Here is a 15,837-nt window from a genome sequence, read left to right on the forward strand (position 1 = left end):
CAGAGACAATTCAGAGAATCAATGGTATTTTATTAGAAGATTTCTAAAGTGTCTAAGTTCATCCTGTCCATAGACCTTTTATATAAAATCACTGAAGTTCTTTTGGGAGTCCTTCTCTATATACCAGGTCCTGCTCACACTACAAAGTCACGGGTCAGACTGGCAGTCATCCTCCTGGACAAGCAGAGCAGGCAAAGTGAGGAGGACTGATAGTCCCACAAGTGTCTGAGAGTCCTGTCGCTGCTGAGAGAGCGCTGGAGGGTGCTGGCGTGGAGAAGGGGACAAACCTTCCTCAGGCAGGTTTGACCAGGAGCAGCAGAAACATCAGCAGGTTTTTCAGTGGGAGCAGCCTGGATCCTGGAGCTGGAAGAGGCTCTACTTAGTCCCTTCTTGCTTCCTGGCTGCCACAGGGGGTTTGATCTGACTGCTGCTTTTGCTGAGAGGGAAGCAGTGGTCATTTGGGTGAACAGAGGAGAGGAGGGGACAGCTGCTCCTTCTGCAGAGCCGTGAAGGTGGCAAGATCCTCCTTTTCTTGTGCTACACGATAATAGGAAAATTTGCCTTCAAACCTTTCATTCCTTCAGCAGAGTGTCTGCTTGATTCAATAACCGTAGGAGAAAGTTGAGGGCTCTAGAGATGTTGTTTGCTCCTGTGCAAGCCCTCAGTCACCTTATGTGTTTCAGGGCTGCCTTTGTGGAATCACTCCGATGGGGATGTGTGGCACTACTGGGAGCCCCTCCCTGGGCAGGATTGGGTAGTGAGGCCTGGCTTGGGTAAAAAATCACTCCAGCATTGCTGGTATCACCCTCTCATCAAAGGTCTTTACAGTCACCGCAGAATCCTTCAAATGCACCGCACCTGATGTCTGAAATTCATTTTGTTCTTTTGTTCTACTGCGTTTTGCTTCATAGAGGGAGTCTAGCTTTTATCTCTGCTGCACGAGTTGATCAGAAGGGTGAGGGGGGAATCTGTCAGTGACATTGCAAGAATTCCTTCTGTAAAAGTGTCCTCTGAATGGAGCCTTTGTCCTAGTAAAAGGGAAATAAATCAGTTATTGTCAGCAAATATGTGACTATTTACCCTGAATGGGATAATTTCTGGAAGTTCTGTGAATGATGTCACTAAAAGGACAAGGTATGACTGGAGTGAGAGAAATGAGCTAAAATTACCAAACTTTTACACTGAAAAAATTGTTAGTGTAGATGTCATTGCTCTTTACCACTTTCCTTAAAAATCATGAGCTTTTTACATCCGGAAAAGGCTTCTGCCCTTGACAGTGTGCTTTTGGCATACATTATGATTTATCTTGGCAAAAATTGGAGATGGGAGTACAGTGCTTTTAATTTTTCATTAGTAAGCTGCTGTTTTCATGATGAGAATGAGTCACAGTGGTTTTCTGTGTTATGGGGGGAGGTAATAAAGAGAGAAGCCAAAAAGTATTTCTCTACTGAAAATCATTGAAAAAAGATTAGCTGGCTGGTATCCTTATAAAGATTATGTATAGTTTTCAGTGCTGCAGAAAGACAGGACCAGGGTGATTTGGAAGTCTGCAGAATGGAAAGGGTAAGAAGAGATCAATTAGCATAAGTATGATTGCATTCCTGCTGATTAAGGAAAACTACAGGAAAGCAAATTTGTGGATTTAATCTTTATAGTGAGAGGAGGACCAGCAGGATGAGGTGAGTTGGTAATTAAATACTTGAGGACTTAGTCTCTTCAGTGCTTCCCAGGCATCAGCAAACCTTGACCTTACTGGGCCAAAGAGGAAAATGAATCCCAGAGTGGAGAGAGTCCAAAACCTGGGGGGTGCCCAGTGGCTGCCAGCAGGCAAGGTGGTAAAGGGGGGATTCTCTAACCACAACTCACCCAAAGGCTTTAGGGTAGGTGAATACAGTTTGGATTGCACTGCTAAGCAAAGAGGTTAATTGATGCTGCTGTGCAGGATATAAATTTATTTCCCAAGTCAACCCTAGGCCTTAACATTCTTGTGCTATGTTGAAACAGTACCCAATGTCCCTTTAGGGAGTTGCTGACCATTCCTGCTGTACTGGAGAAAGCAAATTCAAAAGCAAGGCTACCACCTGCCAGGAGAAGCATGGGTGTAGGAGAGAGCTCTGCAGAAAGGGAGCTGATACAAGGCGTGGGACTTCAACAGCATCTGGGCTGTCAATAGAGTAAATGAGGATTTTCAGGATGAAAGAGAAGATGCTCTGCATCTAACAGCTTGATTTGTTACATCTTTGAGACAACGCGGTTCAAGTAAGGTACAATGTGGCTGCAGTCTGGGACTAAAGACAAGTCTTCCGCAGAACCAGGAGCAGAACTGTCCCTGGGCTTATCACGTGGGAGTTTCAATTGCTTGAGAACTTGACTTCTGCAGCACCAATCCCTTAGTAAGCCTTCTTATCCCTTTGTTCAGATGTCTTAAGTGAGCACTAAAAGACATAAGCTCTTGAAATGGGACTATTCCTTGCCTCTGTTTATGTAAACTTAGATTAATCTGTTTGCAAGTGCAAAGTGACTCTTTTAGTTTGTAGCATTACTAAAAGCAGAATATGTCTACATTTATTACATGGAGGTACAATTAACATAAAAGGAACCAATTAGAGCAGGTAATATAAAATGCTAGAGAACAGCTAAATTACTGTATTAACATGTTGTTGGGGTTCTAATAATTTTTTTCATTGTGAGAATCGCTGAAGAACAATTTTCAGCTGAACTTTCAAATATAGTATGCTTATATAATTGCCAGCATAGTTTTGAACTAAATTGTGACTAATACGATCTGTATAACCAGATATTGATGTGCATTTAGAGAGAGGCCTATTTTAATTCTCCTTTGACTACCTTGTTCACACAGATAATTGAGGAGGGTATAATGAAGCAACTAATGTTTTAACTTCACTTGTAGCAAAGTTTTGTGATAAGTTCTAATTTAATGTTTCCATTTTACTGGTGTTGAAGCACCTCTAAGGAGAAAGAGCAGCAAGGCACATGTTTTGGATTCCTGCAGTGAGCAATATGGCTGTTAAGGTTACTAGATTAGCGACATTGCTGTCCCATCTGAATTCATCCCAAGTCTCATCCCCACAGATGTTGGAGGACTTGGAGTTCCATCCTAGGAGCTGCACCTAAGGCAAATGAGTCCACCATTTGTCCTCATTTTAACAATATGAAGGACCCACAAAAATCTCTTTCATCATGACTGCTTCAGGGGCTCCAGGTATGTCTGTGTTCCAAGTGTGTTACTGTTCTGACAGTTGACTGAAGTGCCTCAAACATGATACTTCTCAGAACAGAACTCTATTTCTTAACAAATCCAAAAATACAGAATATGAAGGATAGAGATATAAACTACAAATCCTACTTAAATTCACCTTAGCAAAATTCTCTTTCATTGTTTTATGAAGAAGTTTAGTGCATTTCTGGCCTGCATCATTATTAGCGCACAGCTCGTGTTTTGGAGACTGTGCATATATGTAGTTTACATCTTTGTAATTTGTTTTTGTGTTCACAGTTTGATTGTTTACAAATGGCAGCCTTGGAGACAAGAATATTTCAGCAAGAAAGATCCTCAGAGAAACATGCTTTTATAGCAAAAGGATCCTTTCTAGCTTCAGCTGAGACTAAGAGAAACTAGGTGCAGAAGAATGGCCTGAAGAAAAGCCGCATGGAGACCAGGAGACCTTGGACTGTAAGTCTCAAAATTTTTGAAAGCAGTAAGGATTTTAGGCAGAGAAATGAAAGGAAATTACTTCTATTGCTTTCTCTTGTCTATTACTTAGCTAACTTATGAAAATCCTCCTCCTTTCTGTAGGATTGATCTTTCCGACAGATCAATGTCCTTTGATCTCTTTAAAGTAAGCCTTGTTAATTCAGCCCTGTCACCCAAGACTGGATTGGGATTCTCTTCCTAGATGTGTGTTTCCTTCTTATGCATATTATTTCATCTTTTGAGTTTTGTTTCTCCTCTCTAGCAATTGCTTTGCCTGTGGTGATTAACTCTGCTTCCAGACAAATAGCACTTCAATGGTTTTGCTGGTTGACTGCTGCACAAATATTGAACAGTCCAGATATTTTTCCAGTGCCCTGAATCACTAGACCTTGCAGTTTCTATGAGCCTCTTTGGTCGTTTCCTAAAGATGTTAAATGAAGTCTTTACTAATTCAATCTGAATATATGATCAGTATCTGTCGTATAGGTACTGATACAGTATGGTATCTGTGAGAGCTGCCTGTCTTCCGATTTATTTTCCATTACCCTCACATTTGCATTTGTAGATGTATTCACACCATTGTATTAAAACTCGTTGGTAGGAAACGTATGCTTATGACATTACCTATGGGACAATTGGGACTTATAGCACTTTAAGAAATGTAGCAAGTGGCTTGAGGGATTACCTACTTGTGTCAAAATAATGTATTGCAACTCAAGTAGAAATCAAAACATTTCATTTGGTCATCTGTCGGTTGCAGTATTCAGAAGATTCTGAGTTTATGCCAGACTGATGTGAACATTTGGTGCAAAGCTGATAGCAGAACAAGTTCTGCGAGAGGCCCATTTCAAAGGTTTTCTTCCTAATAGGCACGCTGGAGTTATTTACTTAGAAATGGAAAACTGGGATACAGGGATATTATTCCCAAGGGATAATATCCCTGGTGAAGGGATATCCCCAGGAAGGGGAAGACTGACAGATTCCATAGTGAGAGGGAATGTGAGGACCAAAAATGTTCAGTTAAAACAGCAAGCAAAGTATAGTCAGCAAGTTGCGAAGCACAGCTGAATGAGGGCAAGGAGCCAAGGCTTCAGCTCTTAGCTAAGAGGCATCATCCTCATCAGAAGCACTGTTACTCTCTGGCCATAAAATCATTAGAAAACAATAGTTTGTAGCTGATGAGGTGCATATCCTACTAACCACAGTCTCTTTTCTGCTATCTGGAGTTATATGAAGATATTTCCTGGTAATTTGCATTTTTAATTTGTTTCCTTTGGGCAGTGCTCTTAGGAAGACAGAGAATGAACAAATTGGTACAAGAGGACATAGAAGATGGCAAAGACTTTGCTTTTTCAGTTTCTCATGCTTTTTCATTACCTACCCTGCTAATATGGTGATATCTCAAGTACCAAATGGGAACTGAGTGGGGAAACACTAACCGCCTAAAGGGGAAATCTTGCAAGAAGTTATATACCCCTATGGACTGTAGTGAAGCGCATGGATGCTCAGCATATGGCGCATCAGACCCTATAGTGTCCCAAACATGTATGTAGTCTCATAAACCTTAAGTTTGTGTTCCAAGGGGTGTCTAAACTACGGAAAAGGCAGTGAAGGTATTAATTAAATAATCTGGTTATATTATTCTGTTCTAAGTTGCCAAGATGCATGTAGCTGGAACACTATTGTTACAGAGCAAGTAAGTTATTGCACCTGTTTATGTGTGATTATTACAGTATATAAAACCACTAAAGATAGCTATGTTTCAATGATTTTTAATGCTTCTGCAATGTAAAAGATTAAAATAACGTATACAAGTCCACGACTAGGACGTCTTTTAGGTACTGGCTTAACTTTAAGAATCTGCTTAAGCCTTAGAGCCTTAAATCTTGTTGATTTAATGTTTGAACTCCTGCCAAACTGTGTTATATAATAGATCAGGATGGTACCCATAAATCATATGTGTAGAGCAGTGATCCTGACGTATACCTAGCGCTTTGAGGGTGTGTGTTAACTGACTTGCTAAATTTTACATGAACAACAAACAAGCTTCAAACCATGCATAAGACAGGTAAAGACTGGTAAGTGTAATATAAAAATAGAAATAGGTAAATTATCCTGCTACTTCAAGTAAAAAATATAGAGTATTACTGAATACTGGTTGATATTTAAAACAACTCTACTTCCACATCAGACGAATTGTAATTCCAGCAGCTATACTCTGTGAATAGAGCAATTAATTACAAAATAAAAACTGCTAAAAGCTGGTGTCATCAGGGATATGACTTTTTTAACTTAAATTTGGATGAGAGAGGTAGGTGTATACATAAGTTTTTGTCCCAACGTGGAATCCCTAAGCATGGAAAATGACATATGATGCACTTGCCATCAAAGCATGTTAAGTAAAGAATTTGGGAATCAATTGCACAAGCGCTGTTAATTCAAAATCTTGACGCTGATATTAGGAAAGATTTTTGTGGTGTGAGTTCCACTTCCTTCCCTGCCTGGCCCCCCGAATTTTGATTGGTATTTTAGAAGGAGTTACTTTCTATATAAAGGAACTTCTCTCACTCTGGATGGTTTCTAACACTTCTTTGTAAAGGTTATGCTTGCGCTATTTTTGTTAATGACCTACCCAAAAGCTAGCTATAAAATACTATAATAAGTTGAAACTGCTGCAAATGTCAACGGTGAAGCACATTCCCAACACATAGGAGGAGATGTCTGACTGCATGAGTTATGAATGTGTACGTAAACTGAAGGGCAAACTTCCTTGTTCTATCTGTGTTGCAGGTTGCTGGGCTTTGACATGAGTTACTCCCCTGAGGGAATATCAATAGAGTTGACACTGAACATGGCAGGCACTGGGCCAAATGCAAAATTTAATGGGCTTGTGCTATCTTCCTCAATGCATGGCAAACTTCTGGCATAAACAAAGGCTAATCTCTTCCCTTCCCAAATGGGAGAGTACATGATTTTCCCAAATATGTAGATTACAGTTGATTCTGGAAAGAGTTATTTATGATCTTCGTGTTCTGAGGCTACAGAGTCTGTAGCGAGCTGTCAATGCGAGAAGCTAGGCTTAGTTCAGGCAAACCAGAAGTTGATAAACTCTAACCTCAAGGAGGATTATTTTACAGATTTATGCTATTCCCTTGGCAGTCTTGACTGTTCAGATTGACTGAGCTGCCTGATCCATAAACATAGTTTTAACATCTCTGGCAGCAGACAGAGAAGTTAGCAGCCTCAGTGCATTGTGTCTGTTTCAAGGTGTGCTGGTGAGAGACGTCAAAGCAGCAGGTATTTCTTATACATAGTATGAAATTTTTAAATTTTTTGGTGCATTACTTGCTGAGGTGCCTTGAAGTTTAATTAATCAAAAAAGCACAGCACACTGCAGGATGTTCTGCCTGCTCTCAAAGTCGTGGTCGTGGTCATGTACAGCTCAGCTATATTACTGAGTTAGGTGTATTTGTGATACAGACAGAAGTAAAATTAGTAGTGAGAAAGTTCTCATTGAACTTCTGTTCAATACCCTGTTTAACTGTGGAACCCTCCCTGCTTGACAGTGGTCAGTCTGTTATAGTTTTGAAGTCCTAACAATTTCAGCAGTACCTCTTTGGCATCTCAAACTCCTCACAGGTGTAGCTTCTCTCACCTCTTCAAGGAACTAGGAACTTCTGGCCCAGCTATCCTTCACTTTCCAAACAAGGACTCTCCATGTAGACACCTTTGTATCTTAGGCACTCAGAGGCTCACTATATGTTCATAACGGATCTGTGACAGAGGAAGCAACAGAGCTTTTTGCAAAATGTTCCCAATTCAACTGTTCCTGGTGTAGGCAAAACATTAAAATAAAGTTTTTTTTTTTTCTTGCTCAAGTTTTCTCGTTGTTCTTTTTTGGTCACAAGTCACAGACCTCTAAGAAGTCAAAGATCATCCATCTTTTACATGACTTCTCCTCAGACTCCAGGAGTCCTCTTCCTTCTATGGTCAGTTTCTTTTTCCTTCAGCTGGTCCTACAGCAGAAATAAATCTTCCTTCTCCAAATTTCTATTTTTCTCTGGGAGTCCCTCCTAAGTGGCAGCGGTCTGCACTTTTTAACAACTGAGCTTTTTTTGTGTGTTGGGAGTGAAGCTTACTCCCATGGGAAAGAAGTTAGAGAAAATTGAGTTTTATGAAAGCTGCACGTCGTTTTTCTCCCAGGCAGAATTCATTTAGCTGCTTGCGTTCCTTGATGCTAGATCTAGACGTGGATAGCGAGATTCATGAGTTGTGTGTAGGTTCCTGGGTCGCACAGCAGCACAATGTAATTATAATATGGGGATCCTGCAGGTTGGACTAATCTGCTCAGATAACTGGATATCTGTAAATTTAATCCGTGTTCCATATTTAAAGTGAATATTTCAATTAGAAGTGGATTAGCACGTGTTTCACACAAGGTTGCTTATTCAAATATCTGGGTTCGGCCTTTATTTTAAGGAGATAGCAGTTCCTTTGCAAACCAGGATATCTTTCATTATCTCTGAAGTAAAACAAGAGAGAAAACCCCAAGGTTGTTGCTTCACTTGTGTGACGAATAACTTGTAGCAGGGGAAATATAGCAGAAGAGGCTGCTCCAGACATGTGTTCTGCTGTAATTCACAGCAGGCTAATCTCCAGTGACACAATTCAGTTATTAGGGCTGTTATTTTGGATTGCTTCAGCTCCAAAGTAATTTCTTTGGTGCTTTTTAACCTCATATTTTTAAATGATTAGTGACAATATAGGCAAGCTAATTTTGCTGGACTTCCATTATTGTCATAAGTTTTTCTGGTTTTCCATGTTTGACTACAGCATGAGGACCATCTTCCTTTAATTGTGGGTTGTTCTAGATCTAGCTGTTGCTTTTTCTGATGGGAGACTGAAAGCATAAGGGAGCCAGGCTCCAACTCCCATATAGCACCAAAGCAACATTTCCGAATTAAACTATTTCAGTTCTTTCTTGAAATAGTTGTTCCAAATAAGCCTACTGCCTGATGAGTGTTTCAGTTTTCAGAGAAAAAAGAAGACGTTTGGTAGTTCTATGATTCCAGTTAGCTTTGAAACATGTCCAAGGAGAGCAAAGATAACAGAAGATCCTCTGACTGTTTGAGGTCATGATCCAGAGATCGTTTTTGTCTGACTTTTCTCTCTTTGTGGTAGTCACTTGCCTTATCTTTTAGGTGTCTAGATACTTGATGAGTGGCTACTTACAGAAATACCACATAAAAGGATGAAGGCAAGGGAAATAAAAGGCTTTGACTGATGATAGGAATTTCGTAGAACATAGGAATCTTATGTGTGGGTGGGTGTCCTTTGTCTCTAGACTTCAGAATTTGTTATATATTTGACACTATATCTTTTAAGGCTCGCAATTTCCCATCTGTCATTCATGCCAGATCATTGTCATTTCTTATAGGATTATTAGAAGTTAAAAAACTGAGCCATGGCAGCTGCAGATGTAAGAAGTGCAGGTTAAGAGGTAAATCAGTACTATGCAGAATGGTAGAAATTTGCAGGAGTCACTTTATTTTCAGTGCTGAATTTTATTAGAAAAGGGTAACACTGTTTTTTTATAATGCACTTTGGACTTTTCAGCTTCATTCATGTATATTTCCTATTTAATCTCTCAGTTGTTTAATGGGAGTTGCATTTATTCCTCTTATGCTTCTTGGGTTTTTTAACCTAAAAAGGTTAGTTTTTCTGTTCCTCTCAAATCGGCGATATGAAAACGTACCTTTCCTTCTGTGAATATACAAGTTTTGTTGGGTAAACCTGACAAGTGCTGGCACTCTGGACATCATGTTGCTAGCAAGTGAACAGTTATCAGAATGACAAGAGCATGAACAACATGCATACACTGAAGCTACTGAAAATGAAACAGCTGAAAATCATTTGGTCAGCAGTAATTGACTAATCACATCTCACTTAGCAATCTAAAAGATAGGTGTCTCATCTCAGCTAGTAGCCCAGCATCCCTTTATGGAAAGTGAGAAGGAGAGAGAAAACACCCCGGTAAAGGGTGTCTATACTTAACAATAGCTGGGGTTGAACCACCAGCTTTCTTCCATAGATAATAGGAAACCTTGATAACTTATTAAGATTAGATAGCTGGAGTTAAAGAGGATGAATCCCGTTCTCTGTCTGCTAAGACATATTTGACTTGGCCATCTTAGAATTTCTGCGAAACCCTATTGAAGAAAGGTAATAATATACTGATTCCCCCATAGTGTCCAGTGATATAGTCATTAAATCCATAAGAGACCATTTGATCTTCCTGTATGCCATGAGCCATTACATTTCTAGAGCATTTGCTGTGCTGGACTTAATAGCTTAGGCTCAAGTAAAGTACAGTTTGTGTTTTGCTAAAATGTGTGTTTCAGAAAGGCACATGAAGGCTTGGTAATACGATTGGAAGGAATGGATACTATCTTGAACATTTTGCATGAATGAGCTCCTTTTGTTTTCCTTTCTACCTCTCAACGGTTTCTAGCCATAGGTCCTTTCACTGCTTGAAAAAAAGAACTTTCAGCATATACTTCACATCCATGAAAGAATTTGTTGGGCTTTTTTGAGTTTGCTGTGTTTGCCAAGTGATTCTGATTGCTTTGTGTGACTGGGCTTATCCATTCAGTGGCTAGTACTCCTTTCTGTTATTTTTTGCTTCTAGGTTACTCATAAAAGGGCTAATTCTAAATGATTTTCCTGTAGATAACTGAGATTTTTTAGATCTCTCATATGGCAGGTTCTTCTTCTACTTGTTATGTCAACTAGGTCTTGATTCAGTTGCCTAAATATGGGCATCTATTATCCTTTTGTATATCTTTCTTGGCATCTAGCTGTGGCTCCAAGAGGGCACTGCTTTTCTCAGTCCTGTGTCCTATTTGCCAGCCCCATGTAGATGTCTTAAATATCCTAGTGCGTCTCAAATGCAGTTAGGTGCCTATATTTAGACAGCTGAATTGATCCCTTGCTATCATATAGCAATAACTTTTACATCCTTGTGTAATACAACACATAGGTATGATCATGTGATCACAGTGATCACATTAGCCAGTTCTGAGATGCAACCATCTGTCATCCTGGGATGCAGGAAAAGATTATGTACGTGCCACTAGCTCAGCTGCAAAGGCTGCTTCTCTTGCCTTTAGGTCCTGGCCCCTTCAGAGCTTTTCAACATTTCCTGTTTAAGGAAGATATTTACTAAGGGTTCATATAGCAGTTCATGTTTCGCTTGCCTTTGCTATTCCCCAAATTAATACAGCTTTACAGAAAGTTCTATTGAATTAAGACGGGAACATCTACATGCAGAACTTTCTATGGAAGAAATACAGTTGTGACACGTTATATAAAATTTGGTTAGAAATGGTTTGGTTTGTAAGATATTCATTATGTTGCATAAGACATGGATTTGGAGGAATTAATTTTTTTTGGACTTTAGTCTCGTAAAGGTTACAAATGCATGAAGGGACAACCATAGCAAACATATGTTGTAATAGGAAACCATTCCTGAGAAAGGTTGGTTATCATTTGGATACCCATGGGTGATGATAACCTGTGGGTACTACCTACAGTAGGGAAAATTCCCCATTAATTAAACTGGGCTAAGTTTCTCAGATTATTTTCAACTGCTTCCGTGCATGTCCTATTCATTGATACGTGGTCATGAGAGTATGAATGTGTGGAGCTCTACCTCTCTGTTCCTGTTTCTGTAGCCTAACACAGTTATATATCTGTCCAATTTTCAGCTGCTTTTGACAGTATTTGCTACTTGGGCCTATTGGCAGCAAAATAACTTTCCTTCCTAATGACAAATGCATATTCTATGTAATTTACACAATTCTAAAATTATCCCCTGTGCTACTAATACTGACTAACCAAATACTGAAGACTAATGGACCCGATTCTCTGTTTTTTAACTTTTTAATATGTGCAAAATCAGAGCTTGGATACTGACATTTTAGCAAATGCTGTACAAAGACCTCATTTCCACTCTTCTCTGAGTAAGACTGGAGTCTGAATCCTAAATTTTCTGCAGATGTATCCCCAGCATTGAGTATTTGGGGTCTGACTTAAGGCCTCTTGAAGTCAATACAGAGATTGTGATCCATTTCAGGGGGCTTTGAAACAGAGCCGTAAAGAATAGCTGAAACTACTGCTAGCATTTCAGGAAAACCACAGGTTATACAGCTGAACTTCAGCAACGTGTAATTAATTACTGAAATTCAGTATTGTATTGCCCAGTATTTGGCTCTTTACATAAGTAAACAGTTTATTTCTGATATTTCTCTGCTCTGTTGCTAGACATAATTTTAATGTCTCTGACATGAACAAGAACGTCTTGCATTATGTTCAGAATTGACTGTGTTTGTTTTTTATCCCTTTCATAGGATAATGAAAACAGCTGGAGTTAAATTATTATAACTCAAAGGACATCCACTGACATGTTCCTCTCTCTGTATGCACACTGCCCTGTCCTGTGGAAATGAGTCACACAGTGTTGTGAAGAGTGAAAGCGGCTGTGTAGCAATGCTCCTGCAGTATGAGATGGAAAATTGCTAACCTCTTCAGGTCCCTCAGCTCATGTCCAAACCAGTGTAAGGTGCACCCTCTCCAGTAGGGTAGTTAGAATGATCGAGTCATAACAATTTCTATTAAAATCCCCTATTCATTGTTACAAGAAAAATCTAAGTAGTCAACAGATTGACCGCAGTTCTGCCCTTTGATAATCAGGCTAATAAGCATGCAAAAGCTACAGTAACTTGAATCCTTGACAGCTTGTTGTCCAGTGGATTCAGTGATAGGAATAGTTGAATGGCAACACGTGAGACCGGCAACAGTGGTTTATGGTTTGTAATTGCTGCAGAACATGCACTTATAAAATACTTTGGGGATTTGGCCTCCTAGTGTGCTAAATCTTGACTTAGTGTCTCAGGTAGCAGTGTTCTGAGGCTCAAGTAGTATATAACAGTCAATCTTCTCCCCAAAGTTTTCTTTGCTCCGCTTTTACAATTACATGTTTATATTCTTACAGTTGTTTAAGTTCCATAGCAAACTGACTTTACTACTCAATGTCTTGATGCTTGCCTGCTGAAGACAGGATAATAAAAACATTAGTAATTTATGTTGTAAGGAGACTGAAAAAGAGGAAGAACTGGGAGAAATACTATGTATTTATATCTCTGTAGACATTTACTTTTATCTTTTAATTTCATCCTTTAGAATAGATTCAGAACAATGAACTGTTTCTACTCTGCAGTCAAGTATTGCATAAATTATAGTTGCTCCTTACTGATGAGTTGTTTAATCATGTAAAATGAATATTAGTCCTTCTTCCTCAGAGTGAAATATTAATAAGTATGAGAGAAGGAAAAAGGATATAGCCTGAAGCCACACTGCTATGGTAGCATACTCCCAGTTCTGTGGACTCACATGTCTCAGTACTGTCTTTTGCGAGCCAGCTCTAACACTTGCACTTGCACCTTGGGCTACTTTGCTCTATGGCAAACTGCAGTGATCTCAGGAGAGCTGCTTTGGGGTAAGCCAAAGCAAAAATACCCCAAATAAAAAAAACCCCAATAATTTATTTCCAAACAAAAGGTGACCTCCAGCAGGGATTGGAGACTGGCTGTGCCCAGTATGGAGAAAGGCTCCGACAGTGTCTTGGACTCCTCTGCAGAAGTTACGCTTATGCATTTCTGGTGTTACCCCTGCGTCAGGTCAGCTTCTTAACATGCTAGAGGAGGTTAAGTGCTACATGACCTCCACTTGGATTGCTTGGGGGAACTATAACCCTTAAACCTTGCAGGAGTGATCAAATCTTACACTGTTTTAGTTTCTATAGAAAAAAGAATACAATACAATGAAATAAAATGGATGCCAGAAAGAGATGGGGACAATAGATGTAGAAGAAGACATGATGCTGTTTAGATATAACTCATCACAGGTCTTAACTTTCAGAAGTTATTTCTTCTCCTAGCTAGACAAGAACATTCACCCTTTGTACATACAAAATCCTGTGACTTAAAGATCTTAGAACAGAATTTTTGATTCATACTTCTCAGTTCACATCGTTACAAAGCTAAGCATACTCCTGCTAAGGTTGTGAATGTTGATTCTTCTGCAGACTGCATTCATTCCACAGGGATTTCCTTAAGCCCTGTCAATCCCCTTCATGCTTTTTCCACAGGGACTTCTCTCTCTGATGTCCTTGCTGCACTTGTTTTTCTTCCCAGCCATGAAATGTCCTTGAGTGCTAGCCTGTATATTTAAGTATTGACTTTCCAAAGTAGGGTTTTCATTTCTTTTATATATCATCAGTCAATATTTCTTCTCTCAAGTATCTTCAGGTTGGAAATTTCATTTCAGGAACTACCTGATTCTCTGTCTCTCTCTCTCTCCGATGGCTTTTGTAATCAGAGATGGCTATTCCACAGTTGTGTGTTACTCACTTCTCCAATGTCTCCTGTGGGTGCGGGAGACAGCTCTCCCCTCTGCCGATTCTGTACTGGGAGGAAGCTGAACTCTGGTGAGTAAAGTGGGAGTGTGGAGATGAATATCTGGCTTATCTCCCACCTAAAGTTAGAGCATACTGGTGGCCATTTCAAGATTCTTACACCACAGTTTGTTGGACTGAAACTTTTGTGCTCTGATCAACCATCCTTTTATCTAATACCTCAACCCATATTCCACTACAAGGTTCTTAATCTGATTATTCACACTGGTCATGGATTCATATTTTATTCTTAGCTCAAGGGAGTCAGGAGAGACCTTTTTTTTTTTTTTTTTTTTTTTTTTAATCTCCCAGTTTGCAACCTGCTTTTACCCTTCCAAGAACAAGAATAAATGCTGGATTATGGCACCAGCCCAGTCTGGCAGGTCAGTTCCAGGCACAAATAGAATTTCTTCCACAGTTGGTACTTTGCAAAGTGTAAAATAAATTTCCCTACATTATGTATGATCCTGTAAGTTACTGTGCACCAACTTTATGGTGATGAGTACCTCAGTCTGGCATTGGAATTAATGGAAGATTTGGCTGCAGGAATTGAGCACTCAAATCATTTTAAAATGATCTGTAGGTTTGTTTTAACCAAGCCTTATGACACCTACACCTTACTTTCCGCAATATGTGGAATATAATAGAGAATCTAGAGAAAATCCTTAGCTCCATGCTCAGTACTCAAATAACCTCTAAACTGTGACATATTTTTCTTTTGGTAAGGAAAACAAAGGTATGAAAATTTCTTAGATTACCCAATGAATTGTTGAAGGGGTGGGGGTGTATGGAAAGGAAGGGAAAACTAAGGAATGAGAAGATTTGCCAACTCTGATCCATGATAAGAAGAGCATACTTTTCGACTTCTGATTGTACAGCAAACAACAGCATGCTAGAATAACAGATAAAAAAGTGAAAATGGATCAGATGAAAATAAGAAAGATAAAGGCAAACATAATTCATTTAAGTCTGAATTGGTTCCTAAAATCTGCTCTTCACTGAAAGATTAGTTTTGGAAATAGCAAGACCCTTGAGAGGAAGAAAGGCATGAGATTTGAAGTGTACACCATTAGGTATGAATAATGGCTTTCCTCTCTTAAAATGCAGGTTCTCATGTGTAGGCAATATGACACCTGGAGGGGGTCAGTTAGCAACACCCTGCTTTCTAGTGGTCTGAGGTTGTAACACTTGTTGCGGAGAGAACTAATGGAGATGTAATATTTATGGGATGATGTGCATTACCACTGGGGTGGCCAAAAGCTGATTGACATGGGAGTGCATGTTAGATTTTTTTACTTCCTCCGGCTGAACCTGTAATCCACGCAAACTGCTGATTCCACAAGAATTTCCAGGTGCTTTCTACTGCATGGGATAAGAGTGGCAAGGACCGCTACATAACTCTTCTAAGAATGTTTTCAGTCAAAATACTGAGGCTTGATATTGAGGGAGGAAGCATTCCAGTGGGCACTGGGATCCATGTAAAGCAAGGAATTAATTATTTGCAAGCTGCCTATTTTCTGGGTGTTTTTCCTCTAGCTGGCTGTTGAAGAGGACCGTCTCTATGATCTCTGCAGTCCGTACCCCTGCAGCTGACTATTCCTGCCCAAAC

The 15,837-nt window shown here is 39.6% G+C and overlaps 1 protein-coding gene across 2 annotated transcripts in view; it reads left to right on the plus strand.

Annotated features, from left to right (window-relative positions):
* Positions 1-15,837, plus strand: part of PRLHR (prolactin releasing hormone receptor) — a 63,498-nt gene that overhangs the window by 6,969 nt on the left and 40,692 nt on the right. Inside the window, exons 2-3 of one of the 2 annotated variants that reach the window (XM_068951614.1) lie at positions 3,094-3,223; positions 3,518-3,694. The gene's annotated coding sequence lies outside the window, so the exon portion shown is untranslated. Of the gene's footprint in view, positions 1-2,991; positions 3,224-3,517; positions 3,695-15,837 lie in introns of those variants that run through there. The other variant, XM_068951613.1, reaches the window with a different exon arrangement.

Source organism: Struthio camelus, chromosome 7 (genome assembly GCF_040807025.1).
Source record: "Struthio camelus isolate bStrCam1 chromosome 7, bStrCam1.hap1, whole genome shotgun sequence".
Taxonomy (NCBI): domain Eukaryota; kingdom Metazoa; phylum Chordata; class Aves; order Struthioniformes; family Struthionidae; genus Struthio; species Struthio camelus.